General features: G+C 36.7%; 1 protein-coding gene across 6 annotated transcripts in view; it reads right to left on the bottom strand.

Annotated features, from left to right (window-relative positions):
- LOC150095108 (MAP/microtubule affinity-regulating kinase 3-like) overlaps positions 1–26354 on the bottom strand; it is a 360635-nt gene that overhangs the window by 289385 nt on the left and 44896 nt on the right. For all 6 annotated transcript variants that reach the window (XM_090411526.1, XM_090411530.1, XM_090411532.1 and 3 more), the window contains one exon: positions 25491–25592. The gene's annotated coding sequence lies outside the window, so the exon portion shown is untranslated. The remainder of the gene's footprint in view (positions 1–25490; positions 25593–26354) is intronic.

The following is a 26354-nucleotide window of genomic DNA, read 5'->3' as shown; positions in this document are numbered from 1 at the left end:
CTGTTTGTGGAATGGATTCTGTATTTCACAGCCATTAATTGGCTATGAAATACAAAAGAAAACTATTGTCCACTGTTTCAATCTGAAAACAACTTTTCAAGGAGTTATTCAAAGCTATAATAAATACTTGCAATTTAAACCATGTTGACTCGAAACAAATGGGCAAGGACTTGATTACCTCTTTTAAGGTTATTAAAACTTGACCTTGGTTATGTTATCAGTTAACATTGATAGCCTAATGTGACTAGGCCATGATATTTTACTGCACTTATACAACTGTTGAATGTGTTTTTGGTTTATGTAGTGCATTTTTTTATACTACAGTATTTTGTATATACCTGATATTAATGAAGTTAAAATCCAATTCAACATGTGTGACGAACACATAAGCCTTTCCACAGATTTAAATATTCTTCACGGAGATGATATCGTATGCAAGGCACGACAATACGGTAAGTGGAAAGTAAAATTATTGGCGCGGCAACTGAACAGGTTAGCCTTCTTAAAAAGGTGCCGAGATACCAATTTATTACCAAATTGTATAAAAATTAAGAACAAGTTTCACTCGGCCAAAGCTCAACGTATTTATAAACGAACAAGTTTAGCACTATTACGGGAACAGTTATATGCAACTCACCGAGAACTTTCACATTAGTGCACTACGTGATATACTATCTAACATTTTGAACCAGAGCTATGGGATATCCTAGATAGCATCTCTGACGCTACAGCCAACAAAGAATTCAAAGTTAAAAACTGGCACCAGAAGAAATTTGAAATCCTCCAGCAACGTACTGCTATGCAGTGGCCACAATTACATTAAGATGCCGTCGTGGTGAACTTATCATCAGTAACCTTAACCAAAGAAGCCACGAGTGCATTAAGTCGGGGACACAATTTTGCCGTTACTCCTAAAGAAGTTCCAAAAGCCAAAATAACGGCTTCCATTGAACTTAGGATATACAACCTGCCTCCAGCAATAGTCAATAATACTCGGTTAGACGTGGCCAATATCCTAATCCATTCTAAGCCTCCCAAAAATAATATCCGACATAAAGAAATAATGGCTCTAAAAGAGCTACGCAATAATAACCACATTACCATAACCAAATCAGACAAAGGAAATGCAACTGTAGTGTTGGATAAAACAGAACATGAAAGCAAAATGCACGTACTTCTCCAAGACCAGTCAACATATCAAATTATAGATCGAGATCATACCAACTCACAAAAGAAAAAGGTGTGCAAGTTATTGAACAAAGTCACTTCCTGGCCAAAAGAAACAGTCAGCAAACTCAAACCCTTTCACGTTAAAACACACAGGATATATGGAGCTCCAAAAATTCACAAACAGGGTACATCTTTACGCCCTATTTGTAGATAGTATAAACAGTTCTACATATAAACTAGCTAAACATTTAGCCAAACTACTAGCCACTCGCACAAACTATTCTCCCTCTTTTGTTAAAAATTCTACCCACCTAAAAAGTATTTTAGAAAACCACACCTTAAATAGTTCAGATTAATTGGCAAGTTTTGATATCACTTCATTATTCACGAATGTACCATTAACTAAAACACTTAACTTACTAAATTCACAATTTCCCCTGATATATTTCAGCTATTTAAATTCACAGTACAGGCAGGTTATTTTACATGGAAAGGAAAAATATACAAACAATTAGATGGGAAAGCTATGGGAGCCCCCCCTTTCTCTCCCCTTAGCCAACTTCTACACAGAACATCTGGAAAAGTTAGCTATCAACACAGCCTCTCTCAAACCTAGTCTCTGGCTACGCTATGTTGATGACGTGTTTGCTACTTGGACAGATTGCCCAGACACATTGAATACATTTTTAGTGCACAATGGAACTAGAAGCCAATGACTGCCTGCCCTTCCTGGATACACTGATCACACGTCTTCCAGAAGGTTCCTTATCATTCTCGGTTTATAGAAAACCCACACATATAGGGAGATATTTACACAAACAATCACACCACCACCCTTCTCAACAATATGGTATCTTAAAAACACTAATCCATAGAGCTAGAGCAATTTGTGGAAATGACGTTGCTCTCACTGCTGAACTTTCTCACAGAAGTGTCATACCTTCCTGACCAATGGCTATAACCCCCATAAGATAGATAAAATACTAAATGCTATCCAAAAATCCCTGCGCTATCTACCACAGAAGACTACAGCAAAACTATCAGCATCCCATATATTAAAGGCAGATCTGAAAAGATACCGAGGGTGCTTAACAAACACCAACTACAAACCGTATTTAAACCTTATGTGATATTGGCAACTCTCATCCGTTCACCTAAGGACAGATTCACTCCTTTATCACATCCAGGAGTCTATGAAGTGCCCTGTTCATGTCATCGAGCTTACTACGGACAGACAAGAAGAACTGTGGACATTCACCTCAATGAACACAAAAAATATATCCGGCACTTTCGCTATGGCAAGTCATGTCTGGGAGACCATGCTTTGGATACCCCCTGCACACAGGATCAATTGTAAAAAACAAAAGTACTGCACAGAAGCTTCTACAAGTCACAGAGGTTGTTCCTGGAATCAACAGAAGCCTTAAAACATACTCCAAACCTCAACAAGTATGGCTGTATAAATCTACCAAAGATTTGGGAGACAGTCATCCTGAGACCAAATTAATTTTTTTTTTTTTTCAAAACTTTGGATTACTATTTTTCAAAACTTTCAACGACTACTATATGGACTAGTATTTTTCAAAACTTCAGACTACTGTTTTTTTTAACTTAGATGGTGCCTAATTAGGACTTTAGTCTTGTGTTGCACGCTGCAATTACTTATACTAGTCCCACTGTTACACCGGATTGTGGTTGTCTCGCTATTGTAACAAACTTTGTTTGTGTGCTCTGAAGATGCTGGATATAATACCAGCGAAATATTAGCTTTTAAGTTAATAAATAGTTATTTTCTTATCAATCTGTGTTCGCATCAATACCGTTAAAATCCAATTCAACATGTGTAACGAACATAAGCCTTTCCACACGGTTAAATCGTCCCTGATCTTCTACTTCATGTGTTTGAGGATGTGTTTAGAAACTAATGTAGGAAGAAAAATTTGGATTTAAAATTCTAATTTTTTTGGACAATGTACCAATCATCCTCTGACCCTTGTTGAGCTCTTGTTAAATTTCAAATCCTGTTTTTACTCTCCTAAAACAACATCACCACTTATTTGTTCCCTCCCCCCTTCACAATTAAGGAGTTATTGTTGTTTTTAAATACTATTATACAAAATGCATATTTCAGATGCTAGTAGCCACAACAGAGTGAAAATGCACAAACTGTTTTTGAATCTTGAAAGAGATCCAGCATAAAAAATGCAACTGACATTATCATCATGAAAGCCTAGAACAAAGTGCCAAATGATTGCTTGCACAGTGTTTGGTGGCCCTTGTTACCTGATTTCATTTGTGATTTTAAAGCCTTTGATCCTATAAAGGAGCTTCAAGAAAAAAAGCAAACTGCCAGCCTGGTTGGCTGAGTGGTTGAAGTATGCACTGTCCAACCAACAGGCTGTGGGTTTGAATCCCACTGCTGGCATGGATGTTTGTGGTTGTCTATAGGTGGGAGATCACTGCCCTGCTTATTGGAGGCCTGGACTAGGTTGAAAAAGTTCCATGTTTGGTCTCTAGAACAGGGTTTTCTGATGACGTAAAAAAAATACAATATATATATATATATATATAATCAATAAAGGGGAAAAAAAATTCTTAGCCTGCCAATGATACAAATACACTACAGGTTTACAAATAAACCTTTCATGGGTGGGTGGGGGAAAAAAAAATGTGTTTCTCTTTCAAAGCTAACAGGATATGATTTAGTGAAGAAGACATAAGTTCTGCATGGAACTGAAGCAACTCCCAACAGAAATTAATATGCAACATCTTGAGCACAGGTGGAGAACTCCAAGTCACCAGAGAATAGTTTCCATGACAGAGTTCAGAGTTATCCTTAATTCTGAATGCATTTCAGAAAATGCATGCAGTAGCTAGAAGATAGCAAATATACAATGTAGAAAGATAAACACTTCATACAATCCAATCTGATTAGCCATATTAGTAGTTTTTCTTTATGAAAGAAAGAGGATGTTAAAAACAACTGAAACTAGATGTCCTCCTTAAACAAACACCCAAGAAAGAGACAGAAAATGAACCACAGCCCTGCAGTTCTGGTGTGACCACATTTCATTCAAATACTTTATTTGCATCTCTTCCACCTGCCAGTTCCAATGACGTAAAGATCTATCATCACTTTCCCCATAACTTCCACTACTTCAACCTCTTCTCACTATTCCTCAAGCTGCCCTCACTTATTTTTAAGAAGCTAATTTTAAGTGATTAAATTACAAATTTAACAGTTTTCAACTGTGAATAAGAATTTTTTTTAAGATTTTTATTGTGTTTGACAAAGTTGTAATTATGACTGTATGCTCAAATCTTGAGTGGTCTACCCCAACCCTCTTTTTTCCAAAAGCTCTGTTATTTATATTGCATGATTTTGCATTGCACTGGTTTATAAGAACATAACTATCATATTACATGAGAACCAATTGTACATGCTAAGTTTATATTACTAACTTCCTATTAACAATTTACCTCCAAATCATTCTGTCATCTGTCAGTGGAAGTAAAGAAATCATATGGACTTGCAAGTTCTTCAATAAAAGAAATTCATGGCATGATATAATGTTAACTAATTCACTCAACATAGATAACAAACTTCCCTGCATACCACAAACACAGAGATCACCATTCTATAGCTCAAGGCCTCTATAAATTTGACTTTATGCCAACTTCACAAAGGAATCCAAAATGATCATCTATAAACATGCCTGTAGATCAAGTACTATCAACAGGTAGAGAGAGAAGTGAAGTGAGACTGTTGTCATGAACAATAATTATCTAACAACAGTATAGTTCACCACTTTATACCCAATTCCACTAGAGAATGTCTAGGAGTTAAGCATTTAAGGTTCATGGAAGATCTTGAAATGTGGAATATCTGAGCACAATAAGCCTATAAAATGAAGATAGGTGGAATGTACTGTTATCACCAAAACTACAAACGAGCTGGAGCTAATGACAGTCCTGGCGTATTGACATTGGTGAGGAAATCTGAAGAGAAGAAACCATCTGCCAAGTAACATGTGAACCAGAGAGGAAGCAACTCAACTGTAAAGAGAGAAAGCAAACTATAAGATGTCGGCTTCATAAGTAAGAATGCATTCCAGATCTCACTGAATGCCCTGAAAATGTCAAAGTAATCACCAAGTTTCTCCAAATTTTTCCATGGGTTGTGTCCAAAAGTGGAACAGTGTTGTTTTATATTATTTATTTTGAACTCATTTGGATTTTAGAACTGCTATTCAGCAAGAGCAGCAGAATCTATATTGGTAATCATTAAATTATCAGTGGACCTCCAAGTGATGAACAAGTTGGCTGCTGATAACTTTATCATTTTTGAGAGAAGTGAATGGGTAATGGAATGCGTTTGATGGTTGATTTATTCCTGGCCCCCCTATTTTCACAAAGAAATGCCCAAGGAGTGAGTCTGGGTCAAAGGAGGTGGTATGAGGTAATGTTCAAATAACTTCAATCACAAATCACAATAAACTGCTACATAAAGTGCTGCATTGCAATGTACATTAATTAGTAAAGGTGACATTCATTAAAGAATAACGCATTAAATTTCAATTTAAATGGCAAAGAAGACACAACCATTAATTAACAGACCCACTGGGGAATACAACTTAGTTTGTAAACTGATGAAATAAATTATAAGTTGTAAACATTTTTTTTTACAAAGATTTTATAAACAATTAGTGCAAATCAAGTTTTTATATAAAGTTTACCCCCATATGGTAAATATTTGAAGTTTTAAACACTATGAAATTCTGATGATACATCTGGCATTGTGACTTTTACTAACAAAAACATTCTAGTTATTTATATTCATCTCTAAACTGTTAATTTTCAAGTACACCACACTTTCTAAAACTATGCATTAAAAATCATAGAATCATGTATATATATATATATATATACACACGCACATGATTCTAAGTAAGATTCTAAATATACAGTGTTTCAAAAAGATGTATACAACTTCGCAGGAGAACGGAGAATAACTTAGAAGATGTACAAAAGATGAGTGAATGTCATAATGTAGTGAAATATAAATTTTTGGTCACAACTTTATTACCAAATGATAACATTAGATGGCATGATACATCGCATCATTTGAAAATGGCGAGTGCTTAAGGGTCAAAGCTGTATAACTGAGAGGAGACCTCCACATAGCCTTTAAAGGAATGTGGAGAACCAACCAGAGCTTCTGACCTAATGTCCAATCCTCACCTTCTGTGCACCCTGTTGGGTATCTACCTGGATACTGAAAGAATGAGGATGGGCTGGCAATTTGGGATTTAGCCGACCAAATTGTATTCTTATTGGTTAAACCAAAATACAAAATGACGGCACAACATGACAAAATTTCATGCCGCTGGGGCGTCGCCCGGTTAAACAAGGCCCCCGTTGTTTTTGCAGGGCGAACAGTGAAAAGTCAATTACTGGAACAAATCTGAAAACACACCCCAACACAACATCACCAGAGTTAAAGATCGTACTATCAACATAAGAAGCCTGAATGGCAAAGAAATGGAGCAAGCTGAGGAATTAGATAAGTACCAGATCGACATAATAGGTGTGACTGAAACAAAAAAGACAAAAACTGGTGAGATCTTTCTGAACAATAAATACAAAATGTTATATTCAGGCAATGACAATCAAGGAAAAGAAGGAGTAGCCATAGTATTCAACACAAAATACGAAGCTAATCTTCTTGAATGGCAGGCAGTCTCAAGTAGAGTAATGTGGGCAAATATGAGAATGAGGAACTGGACAATGAGACTTATTTGTGCCTATGGTCCCACAGAAGGTTCTACTAAGGTAGAAGTGGAGGAATTTTTTGAAGATTTAGAAAAAGCAACTGACACAATGAAAAATTGGTCCTTGTTGGGGATCTAAATAACAGGGTAGGAAATGATTGTCAGACAAACAAAAATATTTTGGGCAAATTTGGAGAAAAGAGCAAACCTAATAATAATGGCAAATACACTATTTGGATTTCTGCTCAGGACATGGACTGGTTATTACTAACACCATGTTCCAACATAAAAATGTGCACAAATTCACATGGAGAGAAGAGGTAAGGAATAAGAAAATTCTCATTGACTATGTTATCGTTGATAGCGATGTTTTCTCTCTGGTGCAGGACCAGCGTGTACAGAAGATTTGAAATTGGAAGTGATCACTATTTAATCTTGAGCAGGATGAAATTGAATTTCATATTGAAAAGAATAACATGTAAGAAAGTTTTAAAGCGAATAAAAGTTGAGCAGCTCTCAGATGTGAACTGTAGACTAAGATACACAAAGATTATTGAAGAAAAAATGAAAGAGTTTGAGAACACGAACCAAACCTTGGAGATTCGGTGGCAAGCCTTGAAGAAAACCCTGATTGATTCGGCTAGAGGCATGTGGTGAAGTTATCTGCAAGGATAGAAAAATTACAACTCCATGGTGGACACAAGAAGTTAAAGAGGCAGTGAAGGAAAAGAAGAAAGCATATCAAAAGTTCCTAGCAAATAAGTCAGCTTGTGCTCTTAGAGAATACAGAGACAAATGAAAGAGAGCTACACACTGTGTAAAACTAGCTAAACAAAAGTCATGGGAGGACTTTGGCAAGAACATAGAAAATAAATATCAAGAAAGTGGCAAAATATTGTGGAGGTTGATGAAGAAGCTTAGAAATGGAGGAAAGAGTGCTGTAAAAAGAGATGATAAAGGAGACATGAAATGAGGAGAAAAAGATATCCTTGAAGTATAAAGTAATTACTTTGAAAAACTGCTAAATGAAACAAGCAGTGATGACAGCACAGTGGTAAAAAACACTGACCAGGCAAGCAGTCAGGAATACATATCAATACTTGAAGTAGAAAAAGCCATCAAAGGCTTGAAATGTGCAAAAGGTAGCCAGAGTAGATGATATTCGACCAGAAATGCTGAAGTATGGTGGTATAAAAGCCTCACAGTGGCTGCACTGTATAGTTCAGAATACCTGGACAAAAGGATAAAATCCCTGATGATTGGAGTAGAGCTCTCATTGTACCCATATATAAAAAGGGAAATATAACTGAATGTGAGAATTACAGAGGTATTTCCCTACTGAGTGTTCCTGGTAAGATATATGCAAATATACTTGAGGAACGGTTGAGAAGAATTGTGGAAGAAAAGCTTGAAAAACAAGCTGTATTCAGGTCAAATAGAGGCTGTCAGGATTAGATCTCTTCACTTTATGACAAACAGTGGATAAATCATGGGAATATAACATAGATCTGTATTTAAGTTTTGTCGATTTGGAAAAAGGCATATGACAAGGTGCCAAGAGGGAAGCTATTCAATATGCTACCGTTATATGGTGTCAATGGAGCATTATATCAAGCAATACTTAGTCTTTATTTGAGTTGTAAGTTAGCAGTTAGAATTGAAGGACGTACAGGAAGTACTTCCTTCAATTTACTGAAGGTGTGATTTACTAAATAAATCTGGTGTGAGAAAATGTACATTATCCCCTCTGTTATTCATTATCTATATGGATCACATTATGAAGGAAAGTGGTATTAAACAAGATATCAAAATTGGAGACGTTAATGTCTGCTCTTTGCTTTATGCAGATGATGTTATACTTCTAAATAAATCCGCTACAAGTCTGCAAGATTCACTGACTAAATTGAATGACTGTTGTAATGGTATGAAGGTTAGCAATAAAAAGACAAAGACAATGAAAATAAGCAGAATTGTTGAAAATGTCAACTGTGTTGTGAATGGAGAACCTGTGGAACAAGTAAGACATTTCAGCTACTTAGGCACGATTTTTACTGAAGATGGTAAATTAAATATGTAAATAGACAACAGAATCAAGAAAGCTAGTATGGTAGGAAGTCAATTGAATAAATTCATATGGAATAAGAGAGAAATTAGTCGGAACACTAAATTAGCTGTATACAAGACAGTGTTCAAACCAGTTTTAACTTATGGATCTGAGAGCTGGGTCAGAAGTAAAACACTTGATCAAAGACTAGAGACCGCAGATATGAGAGTCCTGAGAAAGATTAGAGGCGTGAACAGATGGCATCAATGGCAATATCATATTAAAAAGGAGGATATTAAGAAAGAAGTTAACATTGTCAGCATCCAGGAATGCGTTAGCAGAGCTAATCTCAGGTGGTATGGTCACTTAAATAGAATGGGCGAGGAAAGATTAGCAAAGCAAGTATTCTCTGCCAGGTTGGCAAAAAAAACGACCCAGAGGAAGACCAAGATATAGGCGGATTGACACGGTACAATGTGCCTTAGACGATAGAAATATAAGATCTGATAATGTTGGAGTCTTGACAAGTAACAGACTGATTTGGAGGAAAATTGTAGATAGGAAGTTAGTAATGATGTAAATTTTTCATGTAGTACTATCATATCCTGTACACTCCTTGAGGGTAGATGGCAGGAATTTGATGATGATGAGTTTCAAAGCGAGCATGTTATGTATTTTGGTTTGAGAAAACAATCTGCAACACAAGTTCAGAGGAATTTCTGCACTCAATACAACAAAGAACCTCCTACTAGGCACACGATTTACACTTGGCACAAGAATTTTGTGGAAACAGGCTGTTCTATGCATCATCCTACGGTCAACAGAAAGACTACGTACTGCCGATGCTGTTGTGGAAGAAGTTCAGGAAAGTTTCCAGAGAAACCCTGGAAAGTCAACCAGACAGGCATCTCATTTAAGGCCCTACAAATTTACCCTCATACAACATTTGAAGAAAGACGATAAGAAGATATGCCAGGATTTCTGCATTAAATGATCAGTAGAATAGAACAAAATAGGACATTCTTGAACATGATCATTTTCAGTGACAAGTGCATTTTTCACATAAGTAGGCAAGCAAACACAACTGCAGAATTTAGGGAAGTAAAAATCCCCATGTCATCAGAGAACATGTTCGCAACACCCCAAAGGCTAACATTTATTGCAACATAAGCAAGAAGAAAGTGTAATGATCCTTCTTTTTTCGGAGTCTATCATTACTGGCAGTGTGTATCTGGACAAGCTAATTGGGTATCTAATACCACAATTAAATGATATGATGACCGCAACGGATGCTTACATTTACAGCAAGACGGAGCACCTCCTCATTATCTGACAGACATAGTCTTACCTCAACACCCATTTTCCAGGTAGATGGGTTAGTAGCAGAGTGTCTGTAGCATGGCCACGCTGTTCCCGCAAACATATACCATTAGATATTTTTTTTTGTGGGGCTTTGTGAAAGATTGATTGTTTGTACCACCAAATTTGGACGAGCTGTTCCAGAATTACTGCAGCCATTGCTGAAGTCATGCCAATCTGCTATGCTGCACATGGCAGGAAATTGATTACAGATGAGATATTACAGAATTACTGGAGGCAGTCATATCAAACTTTAAAATATCTGTGTTGAAACTTCAAGTGTCATGCTAAATTTGCACAGTAATAAAAATTGTTCATCTATCGCTATCTACCATCGACTGTTATTCAAAATCATATGCCCCTTTATGTGTGTGTGTGTGTGTGTGTGTACACACACACCAGTATCCCTTGCTTAATGAGCCGAAATTAATTGCGGCAATCCTTGAGATACGCAGCAAGAGTTTTGATTAACACACCTTAACCCTGCGGAGCTCGCAACTGATCTGACAAATACATGCAAAATGTTTAATATAAATATTCTTACACAATTCAGTGTATAGCTTGGAGTTCCTTAGTAGCTGTGCATTCATATATTACGAGTGATATTTTGCACTGTTTTTTTGCTGTCAGTTTGGTTTAACATATGTGACATATGATGTCACACCTTATGTAAAGATTTGTGATATTTGACAGTAAATTGTATCTGAGAGATGCCGTGACCTCCAATGTCAGTATAGTATGGTTTAGTTTTTTTTTTTTTTTTATTCTTTATTCAATAATTTCTAGATTGTAACTGAAATAAATAAACCATCATGTATTACTGAAATAGAGAGCCAAAGGCTTATTTTTGAAACATGTTCTCTAGGAGATGTGCTTTACATTATGGAAAATACTAAGGAAAGTGATCTGGAGCTTACTCCACCTTTACTACGAGTTACCCATAAGGTTGCTTATGCTTGCATCTTCCGAAATTTTTAGTTTCTATATATTCGGCACGAAACTCTTGTAGTTTCTATATATTCGGCACGAAACTCTTGTAGTTTCTATATTCGGCTATGAAATAATGTTGGATTCAATATCCACTTAATTTGTACCATCATGTATTATATTTGCAGTGTTTTTTCTTTATGTTTTATTGCTTATTTGCCGAGGTCTGGAGAGTGTTTGTTATCGTAGAATTTATGCCGATAAGAAAAAAACTAAAACTGTTCAAACCACTCGATAACTCCTTTTGATAAAAAAATTGCAGTAAATAATGTAGGCACAAGTATTTAGTAAACATTTGCTTCGCATTCATTTTTTATATTTCCTAAAAGAGTACCATATAAATCGAATTATTAATACTGTAATCGATCATGGACGAATTGTAATTTTTACCATTGATTATTAGATTTGATTAACGTGATTTTGATATACGCGGTAACATCGAGGGATACCTGTATACAGTGGTGAGCTATGGAAATTTTAACAAAGGGCTCACATCATAGAACAAAAGAAAAAAAAAATCCATATTTCACACAAAAACTTTTATTAATACAGCTTGTGTACAAATTCCAATCAAAGAGTAAGAGAGGACAATCAACCTCTAAAGGCTATCATTTTCAAACAAATATTTTATGTTCTAAACATGAAATGTTTGCACACAATCAACAGTGTTAATTTATCTTACATAAGAAAAACTTTTTTTAACTATCAAAATGTAATGCAGAAAGATACTGACTTGATGAGTGAAGCATAAATTCTTTTCATATTCCCCTTTGTCTGAGAAGGAAAGTTCTTTGAGTAGAGAATTATTGAGTGTTAAGCTTTCCCTGAAAGGGCAGTGAGATTAGCTGTGTTTAGCTGAGCATAGACTCAGCTAAACACAGGACTTGGGTCTTTTGTATTTGCAGAAATCTGCTTCATTGTAGTCTGAAGCTTGCTTGATCAGTGGGTTCAGATGATTAATTGTCTTGATGAAGAACTGTGAATCTGGGAGATTCTGATAAACCATGGGGCATCCAAACTCATTCTCAGACATTTGTTCTGTATTCTTTGTAGTTTTTGAATATTTGTATTCAAGGTATGACTCCATGCAGGAGATGCGTAAGTGATGACTAGGCGTATTACCATCCTGTATATGAGTAGTTTGTTCTGAGTGTCCAGTTTACTTTTTCTGTTGATCATGGGGTAGAGCTCCGCAATTACTTTGGATGTCTTTGAGCTTATGTGTTTTATATGACTAGTGAATTGTAGTTTTTTGTCGATCATTACGCCGAGATATTTGACCGTGTTCTGCCATGGGATCTTAACTGTTTTGGAGTCTTTTGATGGCTAGTTTGGGGCTGAGAGATCTTGCTAATAATGCAGTGATTGTTGAGCTGGGATTTTGAGGGATATCAGCTATACAGATAGAAAACAGCAAGGAGGCCAGGAGTGAGCCCTGTGGCACACCTGCCAGGACCTTGCGTCTGGTTGACGTAATTTCATTTATTTTCACTTGCATGAATCAGTCTGAGGTATGAGTGAATTATTTTAACTAGACTTGTAGGCATATTGAATGTGATGAGCTTGTAGAGAAGACCCTGATGTCACACCTTATCAAAAGCCTTTGCAGCATCTATAAAGACCGCAGCTGTGGGGAGGTTCCAGTTGAAGCCTTCAGAGATGAATTCGATCAGCCTGTGGATCTGTTGAATGGTGGTGCGGTTTTTTTCTAAATCCAAACTGCTCATTAGGAACAATATCTAGTTTATCCATTTCCGATTAAATCCTTGTAAGGATTACTTTTGCTGCTATCTTTCCAAGGCTGGACAGAACTGATTGGTCTCTGTAGCTTTCAGGGAGCTGGGAGTTTTTTCCAATCTTTTTAATTGACATGATATCCACTATCTTCCATGTTAAGGGAAAGTACTTGAGTCTGAGGATGGCATTTATTATGTTGACTAGATGTACAATGGCTTTTCTGGGGAGTAGTTTGATTATTTTATTTCTGATTCCATCTGAACCTGGAGCCTTATTGTTGTTCAGGTGGGTTATGATATTTATAACTTCTGTTGGAGAAGTGGGTGTGACAGGCTCTAGGTCATCCTTTTGTTGTGTTATGGCCTGCCTGACTTGACGGTGAATCTTGTAGATAAGATTGATGTTCAAATTTTCATAAGAGGGATTGCATTGAGTTTCCAAGCTGTCTACCAGAGTCTCTGCCTTTTCCTTGTCAGTATGGGCTATTCCTTTCTTGGTCTGAATTGGGGGTAAAAGTAGCCTTTTAGTGCAGAAGGTTCTTAGGAACTTCCAAACGGAGTTGTCCTCTGGGTTTAGTTTCGTTAGCTTGGATTCCCAGTCTTGGTTTCGATGTTTTTGGAGAGCTTCACGGACTTGTCTGTTTAATTTATTCAGATTTGTTTTATCTTGTGGGGCTCTTGTGTTATGATATCCCTTTCTTGTTTTCTTTTTCAGTCTGATTAAATCCATGATTTCCTCGGGGGATCCGACCACTAGGGTGAAAGACTGTAGTTTGGGTAACTGACTTTATTGCTTTTTTGATTTGACTGATAAGGTTGTTTGCAGCAACTTCTATCTCCTCTTTAGTGTGAATAGCAGGAACTGGGCCAATGTGATCAGGGTGAATTCTGGAGAGCTTGTCCCAAGATATGAAAGAGTGGGGAGGGGAGAATTGCTCTTGTGTACCGAGTTTAAGCAGAATAGGGTTGTGATCGGACGAAAGTTCATTTAATGTTTCCAGCTGATATTGGTACGTGATGTTTTTGAGGATGACTATGTCAAATATATCTGAGCTGTGATGGGTAGGCTCTGTGGGTCCGGCTACAACAACAGAATTTTGTATTGAGTAATGGTTTAGAGTTCGACCTTTTTTGTTGATTGTGGACCTATACCAGGCTGTATGTTTGGCATTAAAGTCACCAGCCATGATGATGGAGTCTGTGAAGCCGAGAATGGTGTCCAAGTCAGATACCAGTAATGGAATGCTGGGTGGATTGTATACAGCATAGATTTTGATACTGTCAGCATTGTTGGTATGAACTTCAACACCTGTTATCTCTAGGTTCTTGGTTTGTGGATTTGCTAGAACATTGTGGCTTAGGTAGTTTTTAATGTATATGGCTGTTCCTCCTCCACTGCTGGTGAGTCTGTCTGTTTTGTACATAACATAGTTCCGTAACTTGGGGTTATTAACTGGCCTGAGATGTGTTTCAATTACTAATATTATGTCAGGATTGTGTCTGTGAGTGAACTCTTGCAGTTCCAGGATTTTGTTACTCAGTCCATTGGCGTTCCATGCAGTGATCATGAGAGAGTTGGGATGGAATTTTCTTTTATTCATTATTGAGGGCTGTCAGAATTGAGTGGGTACCTTGTAGGAATCTTTTCATGGAGGATGGCGAAGGATTTGCCATGCTGAATTCTTGTAACATGGTAGCTAGTGAGGCGGTTAATACTGATGTTAGATTTGAGCTTATTTGATCATGGGATGGAGCAGCCTTTGTTCGTGCTGCCTCTGCATAAGTTTTGGGCATTTGTTTTATTTGTCAAGCTGGAGATAATTTGGACCGGGGTGCGACCTGCACAGCTGTCTTGAGCATCGCTGGAATGTATTGGAAGGGTAGTTTTTGCTGACCCTCGGTTCTTTGGGTGTGTAATGCATCCCTTGTAATTGGCAAGTTGGCTAAATGAGCCAACTCCAGAGTTGGCGCATTTAGCTGGTGTGGATCTTGGCTTGGTACACATGATGGTCTGGTGGCCCTCACTGCATTTCAAACACCTGTAATTTGCCTTGCAAAGTTTTTGGGCATGGCCACACCTTTGGCACTGCCCAGCTGACGACTGTTTCCTTAGTGGCTCAGTAGAAATTCTGAGGCCACAGATCACAGTCAGTTCGTATATCTCTTTCTGTGCCTTGTCAATTTCTACAAGCACCAGCAGCATTGGCCGTTTATCTGACCTGAGCATCCTGCTCACTTTTACTGGTGTTAGGCCCCGACTCACAAGGTCAGTAGTGATTTCTTAAGAGGTGACACCTTCGGTTACCCCGCGAGGTACTATTTTGAGATTCTTTTCGCTGGGTAAAGCAAAAGTGTGATAAGGAAGACTTTTGTTATCCATTAGTTTTGTCAATTGTCTGTAGTCAGTGACTGAGGCTGGTTAGATTTTGACTCCATCTTGATTTTTAGCCCAGGAATATGAGATTTTATGTTCCCTAAGGGATGATGTGACAGTGGTCCATTTGTCCTTGTCCCTTAGTATAACAAGTGGAACCTTTTCGGTGTTCCTCGGGACATCTGGTGTTTGTGAGTCTTCATCCATCTGGTCCTCTATAGGTCTTCTTTAGTTAGAGTGCTCCCCTTGAGAGATGTTTTGACAGGGGGATTTTTGGTGACAGAGCAGTAATGAGTTCTTGTGATATATCATTCTCTTCCTTCTCTCCATCCTGATCATTAGAGTGAATGTACTGTTTTATAAAACCCAGCCAGTCAGATTCAAGTTTGCCTATTATGAGTTTCAGTACCTCTAGGGACTGCTCCTTATTAAGGATCTGCTCTTTGATGTTTTATATATCAGAGTGGTGATTTCCTGCCAGCAGAAATTGTTTGATAGTAGTATAAATAATCCCGCAGGGCTAAGGGCCTGCCAGCAAAGTATCCTGTAGACCTAGATGGACTACTAGCAATATGTAATCCCACAGGGCTAGGGGCCTGCCAGCAAAAGTCCTGTAGACTGAATTGGTCTACTAGCAAAATTTAGTCTTGTTGCGACCTACTAATTGGGGAAAGGAGTATCAGTATCTCACTTGGCCACAGTTTGGAAGCCTACCTCCCAATAAAACCTTAAATCCACCACTGGTCCTCATTGCGGGTGGAGCCTGCCGGCCTTTTGACCTCTTCCACGTTTGGTGCAGAGGGGGAGACAGTAGGAATCAAACTGTGTCAGCGCCAGTGCAATGTGAGATTACTGAGAAACCTTGTATGTAATGTATCAGGCTCAGTCTAAAATAATGTGTCCATTCTCATTCAACACTCAAACTCCTCTCACTATCAAAATGTAATAAGAATGAAATCTTTTATAAAATTTGATTGGCTACTGGTTTTACAATACGATTGGCTACCAGAAGGGAGACGGGTAAAGATAGGGCATGAGCTAATCTTATTTTCAAACTTGGGTGAATTCGTTATAGAGCAGTTGAAACAATAATTCCAAATAATCTATACACTGCTGAATAGATTCATTTTTGGTAGGTTACCGTATAAGTTTGTCGATTAATATTTTTCAAAAAATTACGTTTTTTTTTCTTTTGAAAAAATAAAAAAGTAAACAAACAAGGGGCTCGCAAATTTGAGAAAAATTTAACAAAGAGCTCGTGCGAGCCCCTTATAGCTCACCACTGCTTGTATATATATATATATATACAGGGTGTTCGGGATAAATTTGACAGTTTCGTAAGGAAAAAGAAAATCTTCTTTGTATCTATTAAATTTAATGAATTGACAAAAAAACATTACAGGCAGAGTTAATTACAATACTATCAACAAGATTTACTCAAAATAACCACCATTAGCATCGATCACAGCTTCAATTCTGCTTCGGAACCTCGAACAAGCTGATGCTACAGTCTCCCTGGGAAGGGCCGCAAAAACTGTTTTAATTTTATCCATTAACTGGGCTTTTGTATTACTGGAAGTGCGATTGGTGTCTTTTTCAACTGTGCCCCATACAAAATAATCCATGGGGTTAAGGTCTGGGGAGTTTGGAGGCCAAACATTTGGACTGGTGAAGTCGTAGAAATTTTCAGACAACCATTTTTGACTTTTCCCAGAGGTGTGGCAAGGGGCCGAATCCTGCTGCCATACATACGGCCTACCATTGGCTACCCTTGTTATCCAGGGCTTGACTACAGTTAGCAACTCCACGAACAAAGCCCGAATTCCAATGCCAGGGTTCTTCAACACCTGTTCCTGCAGATTTGCGAGGAATTCTGCTGTACGAACGCAATCAGATCGTCTGCTAGGGATCTTTCTTCTTGCTACATCCTCGTAGTCACCATTGCAAGTCTCTAGTTCATTCCTGATTGTTTTTACTGTATTCAGGGAGCATTGGGCAGCAGTCGTAATATCCTTATTTTGATGGCGGGCACGAATCATCATGATACAAGTTATTCTCTTCCATGATTCAGGTGGGTTCCAGCTATCCATCCTTTCTGACATCTTGTATGTGAATGAAGAAGGGTCCAAACTTTTAAATGAAGAGAAGTGTGTGTTAATACATGTAACTTACGGAAAAATATAATTAATTATAAATATGTCAAATTTATCCCGAACACCCTGTATATATATATATATATATATATATATATATATATATATACACACACACAAGTGACAAATCAAAACATTTACCCACATCGATGGGACTAGAAAGCTAAAAGCACCACAGGTAGACTTTCTGCATGACAAAGTAATCTATCAATGGAAAGAAGTCAAACATTTTTAGAATTATAAAATATATATATACAGTCATCTGTCGACTTACGTCTGTCCGAGTTATGTCCTTTATATGTCCATGATCCCATAATGAAATAAATAACATTTTAGACTATACTTTTGAACAAGACGAAAGCAAGCATAAAGTAAAAAAGTTTTTATTTAGCAACAATGCATTCAGCAGCAACCTCCCATGGCACCTTCAACAGTTCCTCTATTGATTTTGTGTTTGAAAAACATGTTAAGAGGAGATGGCCTGAAAAGTTCTCGGCCTCAACCATAGATGGCAACTATCATCAAGATTTTGATTTTCTAAGTTGATACATCTGTCATAAGCATCCAGGTGAAATTGCAAGTCCTTCTATCAAGTACTGCAGTTTGTTTTATACAGCAGTACTTGATAGAAGGAGGCAGAGCAGCTATAACGAAACACTTGAACACCAACAAACATAAGCAATCATTAGATGCATCAGCTTCCAGTAGTAAAGTAACCTATTTTTTTAAAACTTCTAATTATTCTGAAGATGAAAAACAGTTAGCTGTAATGGAGGGAACATTTGCATTTCATACCATAATTCACAATCAAAGTTTTCGTAGTATGGATTGTACAACTAAATTATTGAAAAACTTTCACAATGCTAAATTTTCATGTGCCAGGACAAAATGTGAGGCTATTATTAAATCAGTATTTAAAAATTACTGTGATAAAATACTTGCAGAAGACTTGAAAAATGCAGCATTTGTAACGGTTTTATCTGATGCATCAAATCATAATGAAACCAAATTGTATCCAATACTAGTAAGGTATTATAATGTTACCAAGGGCATTCAAGTAAAAACTTTAAATTAAGAATCCATTGAGGCCAAAACTGCTGAAATTTTTGTCAAACCACCTATGCAGAGTAATAAATGAAAACAATTTGAAATCTAAAGTTGCTGCACTAACAGCTGATAATACAAACACAAATTTTGGTGGACGAAGATACAAAGGAGTGAATAATGTCTATGTAAAATTACTCCAAAAGAAAATACTAGAAATAGGTTGTAATGCACATATTTTGTCAAATGCAATCAACACAGCGTCATGTGCCATGCCAATTGATGTAGAAATAATAATAACGACAATTTATTTGTATTTTAGTCGTTTTACTGTTCGTGTGGCTACTTTAAAACAATTTTGTGAAGATGCAAATGTTGAATACAAAAAACTTTCAGGATATTCAAAAGTTAGATGGCTCGCTCTAACACCTGCTATAGAGCGTGTTTTACAATTATTTGAGCCTCTCCGTTCATATTTTTTAAGTTTAGACAAATGTCCAAAAATTCTGGAATATTTTTTCAATTATGAATTATCGGAGATATTAATGTATTTTGTACATAATCAGGCATCTATTTTCCACAAAACAATTAAAAAATTGAAGGTGAACATATTTCTGCTACAGAAGCTAGTCTTATTTTGAACAATTTTGTCCTTCAATATAAATCACGATTTGAAGAAAAATTTATTCCTTTAATAATAAAAAGAAAACTGTCAAACTTTTCCCGGATTTGAGGGAAAAAATGCCCAATTTTGATTCCTCAAATCCGGGCATAACGGAAAAGTTTACCAAAGAAGTGCAGAATTTTTACCAAACATGTTTCCAATATGTTGAAGAATGGTCTGAAACAAATATCACAGGAAATAACAGTTTTCAATGGTGTTTTTTGACTTCATCGCAAGTAAATTGGGCAAATATTGAAAATTGTGTTGAGTTTTTATCGAAAGAAATACCTGATATTAAAATCGATGACAATTGTCTGTTTGAAGAAATTAGAAGACTGAATGTATATTAAAATTCTGATAAATTAGAACAATGGGAAAATCAACATGTCGAAATTGATAAAAGATCATCATCATCATCAAATTCCTGCTATGTACTCTCAAGGGGTGTACAGGATATGATAGTACTACATGAAAAAAATTACATCATTATTAATTTCCTATCTACAATTTTCCTCCAAATCAGTCTGTTACTTGTCAAGACTCCAACATTATCAGATCTTATATTTCTATCGTCTAAGGCACTTTGTACCGTGTCAATCCACCTATCTCTTGGTCTTCCTCTGGGTCGTTTTCCTGCAACATCGCAGAGAACACTTGTTTTGCTAATCTTTCCTTGCCCATTCTGTTTAAGTGACCATACCACCTGAGATTAGCTCTGCTAACGCATTCCTGGATGCTGACAATGTCAAGTTCTTTCCTAATATCCTCGTTTTTAATATGATATTGCCATTGATGCCATCTGTTCACGCCTATAATCTTTCTCAGGACTCTCATATCTGTGGTCTCTAGTCTTTGGTCAAGTGTTTTACTTCTGATCCAGCTCTCAGATCCATAAGTTAAAACTGGTTTGAACACTGTCTTGTATACAAATTTAGTGTTCCGACTAATTTCTCTCTTATTCCATATGAATTTATTCAATTGACTTCCCACCATACCAGGTTTGCAGATTCTGTTGTCTATTTCTATATTTAACTTACCATCTTCAGTAAAAATCGTGCCTAAATAGCTGAAATGTTTTACTTGTTCCACAGGTTCTCCATTCACAACACAGTTGACATTTTCAATGATTCTGCCTATTTTCATTGTCTTTGTCTTTTTATTGCTGAGCTTTTTACCATATCTATTACAACAGATATTCAATTTAGTCAGTGAATCTTGCAGACTTGTAGCGTATTTATTTAGAAGTATAATATCATCCGCATAAAGCAAAGAGCTGACATTAACATCTCCAATTTTGATATCATGTTTAATACCACTTTCCTTCATAATGTGATCCATATAGATAATGAATAACAGAGTGGATAATGTACATCCTTGTCTCACACCAGATTTAACATTAACCCATCTTCCTGTACTTCCTTCAATTCTAACTGCTGACTTACAACTCAAATAAAGACTAAGTATTGCTTGATATAATGCCCCATTGACACCATATAACTGCAGCGTATTGAATAGCTTCTCTCTTGGCACCTTGTCATATGCTTTTTTCCAAATCGACAAAACTTAAATACAGATCTTTGTTATATTCCCATGCTTCCTCGACTATTTGTCGTAAAGTGAAGATCTGATCCTGACAGCCTCTATTTGGCCTAAACCCAGCTTGTTCTTCACCAAGCTTTTCTTCCACAATTCTTCTTAACCGTTTCTCAAGTATACTTGCATAGATCTTGCCGGGAACACTCAGTAGGGAAATACCTCTGTAATTCTGACAAGCAGTTTTATTTCCATTTTTATATATGGGTACTATGAGAGCTCTATTCCAATCATCGGGAATTCGTCCCTCTGTCCAGGCTTTCTTAACTATGCAGTGCAGCCACTGTAAGACTCTCACACCACCATACTTCAGCATTTCTGGTCGAATATCACCTACTCCTGCTGCCTTTCCACATTTCAAGCCTTTGATGGCTTTTTCTACTTCAAGTATGGATATGTATTCCTGACTGCATGCCTGGTCAGTGTTTTTTTACCACTATGCTGTCATCACTGCTTGTTTCATTTAGAAGTTTTTCAAAGTAATTACTCCATACTTCAAGGATATCTCTTTTTCTCCCATTTTCATGTCACCTTTATCATCTCTAACTCCTTTTACAGCACTTTTTCCTCCATTCCTAAGCTTCTTCAACAACCTCCAGAATATTTTGCCACCTTCTTGATATTTATTTTCTATATTCTTGCCAAAGTCCTCCTATGACTTTTGTTTAGCTAGTTTTACACAGTGTTTAGCATTCTTGCATTTGTCTCTGTATTCTGTAAGAGTAAAAGCTGACTTATTTGACAGGAACTTTTGATATGCTTTCTTCTTTTCCTTCACTGCCTCTTTAACTTCCTGTGTCCACAAGGGAGTTCTGATTTTTTTATCCTTGCACACAACCTCACCACATGCCTCTCTGGCAGAATCAATCAATGTTTTCTTCAGAGTTTGCCACTGAATCTCCAAGGTTTGATTCCTGTTCTCAAACTCTTTCATTTTCTTTTCAATAATCTTTCTGTATTTTAGTCTACAGTTCACATCTGAGCTGCTCAACTTTTATTCGCTTTAAAACTTTCTTACATGTTATTCTTTTCAATATGAAATTCAATTTTATCCTGCTCAAGACTAAATAGTGATCACTTCCAATTTCAAATCCTCTGTACACTCTGGTGTCCTGCACCAGGGAGAAAACATCACTATCAACAATAACATAGTCAATGAGACTTTTCTTATTCCAAGCCTCTTCTCTCCATGTGAATTTGTGCACATTTTTATGTTGGAACATGGTGTTAGTAATAACCAGTCCATGTCCTGAGCAGAAATCCAACAGATATTTGCCATTATTATTAGCTTTGCTCTTTTCTCCAAATTTTCCCAAAATATTTTTGTATGTCTCACAATCATTTCCTACTCTGCTATTTAGATCCCCAACAAGGACCAACTTTTCATTTTTCATTGTGTCAGTTGCTTTTTCTAAAGCCTCAAAAAATTCCTCCACTTCTACCTTAGTAGAACCTTCTGTGGGACCATAGGCACAAATAAGTCTCATTGTCCAGTTCCCCATTCTCATATTTGCCCACATTACTCTACTTGAGACTGCCTGCCATTCAAGAAGATTAGCCTCGTATTTTGTGTTGAATACTATGGCTACTCCTTCTTTTCCTTGATTGTCATTGCCTGAATATAACATTTTGTATTTATTGCTCAGAAAGATCTCACCAGTTTTGGTCTTTTTTGTTTCAGTCACCCCTATTATGTCGATCTGGTACTTATCTAATTACTCAGCTAGCTCCATTTCTTTGCCATTCAGGCTTCTTACGTTGATAGTACCGATCTTTAACTCTGGTGATGTTGAGTTGGGGTTTGTTTTCAGATTTGTTCTAGTAGCTGACTTTTTGCTGTTCGCCCTGGTTCCCTGGCCGAAACAACGGGGGCCTTGTTTAACCGGGCGACGCCCCAGCCGGCATGAAATTTTGTCATGTTGTACCATCATTTTTTATTTTGGTTTAACCAATAAGAATACAATTTGGTCGGCTAAATCCCAAATTGCCAGCCCATCCTCGTTCATTCAGTATCTAAGTAGATACCCAACACGGTGCACCACGAGAAGGTGAGGATTGGACATTAGTTCAGAAGCCCTGGTCGGTTCTCTGCATTCCTTTTAAGGCTATGTGGAGGTCTCCTCTCAGTTATACAGCTTTGACCCTTAAGCACCCCTTGATATTTAACCATTTCAAAAATGAACACATTCCATATGAAAATTTAGTTATTCTTGTTGAATTTACGTTGTGCTGCCCTGGAACTAATGCAGCAGTTGAAAGAGTTTTTTCAATTGGTATTGATTTTTGGACAAGTGAGAAATCAAGATTGAATGTTGATACTCTAGCTGCAGCACTTACCGTAAAATTCAATATGAAGGATATTTCTTGCTCTGAAATTTCCAATATATTGTTAGAAAATGATATATTGACAAAAAATATTCATTCAGTGGAAAAATACCCGTTTAATTAAATAATTAAAAGGGATGTAAGCATAATTAGTGTATTTTTGTTTAAATTAATAAAATGCTTCATTTATTTACGTTGTACTTTTTTCTTAAATTTTTTCGTCCTCCTTTTCATTGTAAAAAAATCGGTCACGTTACATATACAGCAATTGCATGTTGACCTTATCACTAATGTGAAATGTTGCTTCATCAGAAAACATTAAATGGTCCATAAATAAAGAATTACGGACAAGTTTTTCATTATTTTGCAACAGAAAATCAAATGTGATGGTAATCCTCTTCCAGCAACATGTGGTGGATTTTTAGGCTTTCCTGTAATGTTTCATTCTGAGAATTTTATGCACTGTTGAGTCAGGAATATCCCACTCATGGTTTATCACTGATGGAACCTGTTTCTTAATCTTATTTATCCAATAAGTCATGGAATTCCTATTGTGATGCATCTTTGTTGTAATTTACTTTCTCTTCTATTGAAGCATTTGGTCAATCCTAAATCTACAAAAAAAATTTTTTTAAACTACAATAAAATAAACAAACCACTCTTAGTACATGCTGAAGCTCACTGAATTGCATTTCTAATGTTTTACAGATTGATTTTATCATGTATAGAACAGAAGCTATGAAAATTTAAAAATACACAAAGACTTTATGACTCTGTATAATTACAGTTCCCTGCATGTGTTTTCGAATTACCCATGGGGGTTAACAGTACATATAAAGACAAGTCAGCTGCAGTGATATTAGTAACTAAAAAAATGACAGAAATAGAACTCCTAAGATTAGTATATATTTAAATGATATAAATGACATATGCCCAATGTACAAGGAAACTGGATATATAAACTGCCCAGTTACCCAAAATCTCTTTTCAAAATGTTTATTTTGTACTACACCTCAAATTTTTTCAAATACCGTGGACTGCTTTTTTCCACATTACTTTTACTTTAATAGCGCCTCCGTAGCGCAATTGGAAGAACGACGGTACATTGCGCCCTTCGATTGGAATAGGCCTAAGTTCGATTCTCGTCGCGACGGGAGGGATCTTTATCTGGTCGATTTCAATCGATGGTGAGTTAGCCGATCTCATACGGAGGTAGCAGGGTTTTTTCTCCCGGAAACTCGGGTTTTTCATCCCGCATACATACAAATCGGCCCTTCAGAACACACGCAATTTACAGACAAAAATTACTAGTTGTGGTGGTGTTGGAGGTGGGCGGTAGATGGCGTTGATTCGTAGTAGAGGTAAGGTGTAGAGACAGTTGAAGATGTCCTCCCGCGATGAGTCTTCGGACTCCTTGGAGATATCAGGAATAATAATAATAATATAATGCAAGGCATAGTAATCACTTCATCTCAAAATTGTTACATTTATATCACTTTTCAGTTTCATTGTAATACATACATGTGAGCACCAATAAGGCTTCATTAGGATTTAAATGGGGGAAAAAAGAAAAAAAAAACTTACATGCTTGTCCTAGTGAATATATTTATTAAATAGAAATATCAGTGTATTAACATGCCAAAAGCTCATAAGAACACAGTACATTATTATTATTCCTGACACCTCCAAGGAGTCCGAAGACTCATCGCAGGAGGACACCTACAACTATCTCAACCACTACACCGAACCTCTACTACGAATCATCTCCATCAACCGCCCACCTCCACCTGCTACCTCCGTATGAGATCGGCAAACTCACCTTCGATTGAAAATCGTCCAGATAAATATTCCTCCCGTCGTGACGAGAATCGAACTTAGGCCTATTCCAATCAAAGGGCGCAATGTACCATCGTTCTTCCAATTGCGCTATGGAGGCGCTACATGTGTCTAACATAACAATATTACAAAACACATTGCTGCAAGAGCTAGGTGATGCTCGAGGATGTTTATATCACTGAATTCAAAGGTTAAAATTTTATGACAGGAGTATAAAACAAAGCCCTCCCCTTGTTTTTTTTTTAAACTTAAAATATCATTATATGCCAACATATATGGTAATATTAGTTATATTATTTTGAATTTTATATGCAATATATTCATTTGGATGCATTTAATCTTCTTTGCAAATTTTTGTACTTAGTCCCTACTTGTATTATTTTATTTATACATGTTAGATAAATAATTAATTATAAAAAACATGCATTTGTTACCCTGCAACAAATTCTAGGCTATCCTGTTGGCAAAATTTTAGTTTCCATCCAACTTCATGAATAATACTTCTATGTCACCAGTATATTCTTGCACACAGCAACCTGAAATAAAAACTTGCATTCTACATTTTCAATAATTTCCAAAAAAATGACTTTTTCTTTCCTTATTACTTAACTAAATAAAGTCTTATAAAAAAATGAAAGCATCCATAGCTCATCATCAACAAAACACTTTCAGTGGAAAGATCTAGGTTCAAATCCAGCCTGGCTGGCTGAGTGGTTAATGTGTCTGCTCAACAACTGATAGGCTGAAGTCCAAATCTCACTATGGGCATAGATGTCTTTAGGTGGTAGATAAATATCATCACCCAGTGGGGGATCCTCCCCACTCTGCTTAGTGGAGGCTTGAAGGGCTTGAAAAGTTCCATGTTTGGTATCTATAGAAGGGTTCCCAGACTAGGTAAAAAATAAATTTAAAAAACAAAAAAAATTATAAAAATTAAAAACAGGAAAAAATCCTTAGCCCATCATAAGTACTGATATACTATAGGTTTACAATCTTTGTTAAAGTGATCCTTCCCATAATGCATAGCATTATACATGTCCACAAGGAGATGCGCTTTGCATTATGGGATACTAAGGCAAGTGATGTGAAGTCATACCACCTTTACCACAAGTTGCCCGTCCTGAAAATACTTAAGGTGCAAACTTTGTTTGCTTACACTTGGATAAAGGATTAAACCAAGTATATAATTTCTTGGTATCTTTAATTTATAGTTTACAATCTTTCATGGGTAGGAGTCACAAAATTCCCATCTAGTGTAAGATAGAAACTTTTATCAGGGTTTTTCAACTGAAGGTTAG

Source organism: Typopeltis vanoorti, chromosome 21 (assembly GCF_054136105.1).
Source record: "Typopeltis vanoorti isolate ZY-2024b chromosome 21, IOZ_Tvanoo_1.0, whole genome shotgun sequence".
Lineage (NCBI taxonomy): Eukaryota > Metazoa > Arthropoda > Arachnida > Uropygi > Thelyphonidae > Typopeltis > Typopeltis vanoorti.
This window is presented reverse-complemented; position numbering and strand designations above follow the sequence as displayed.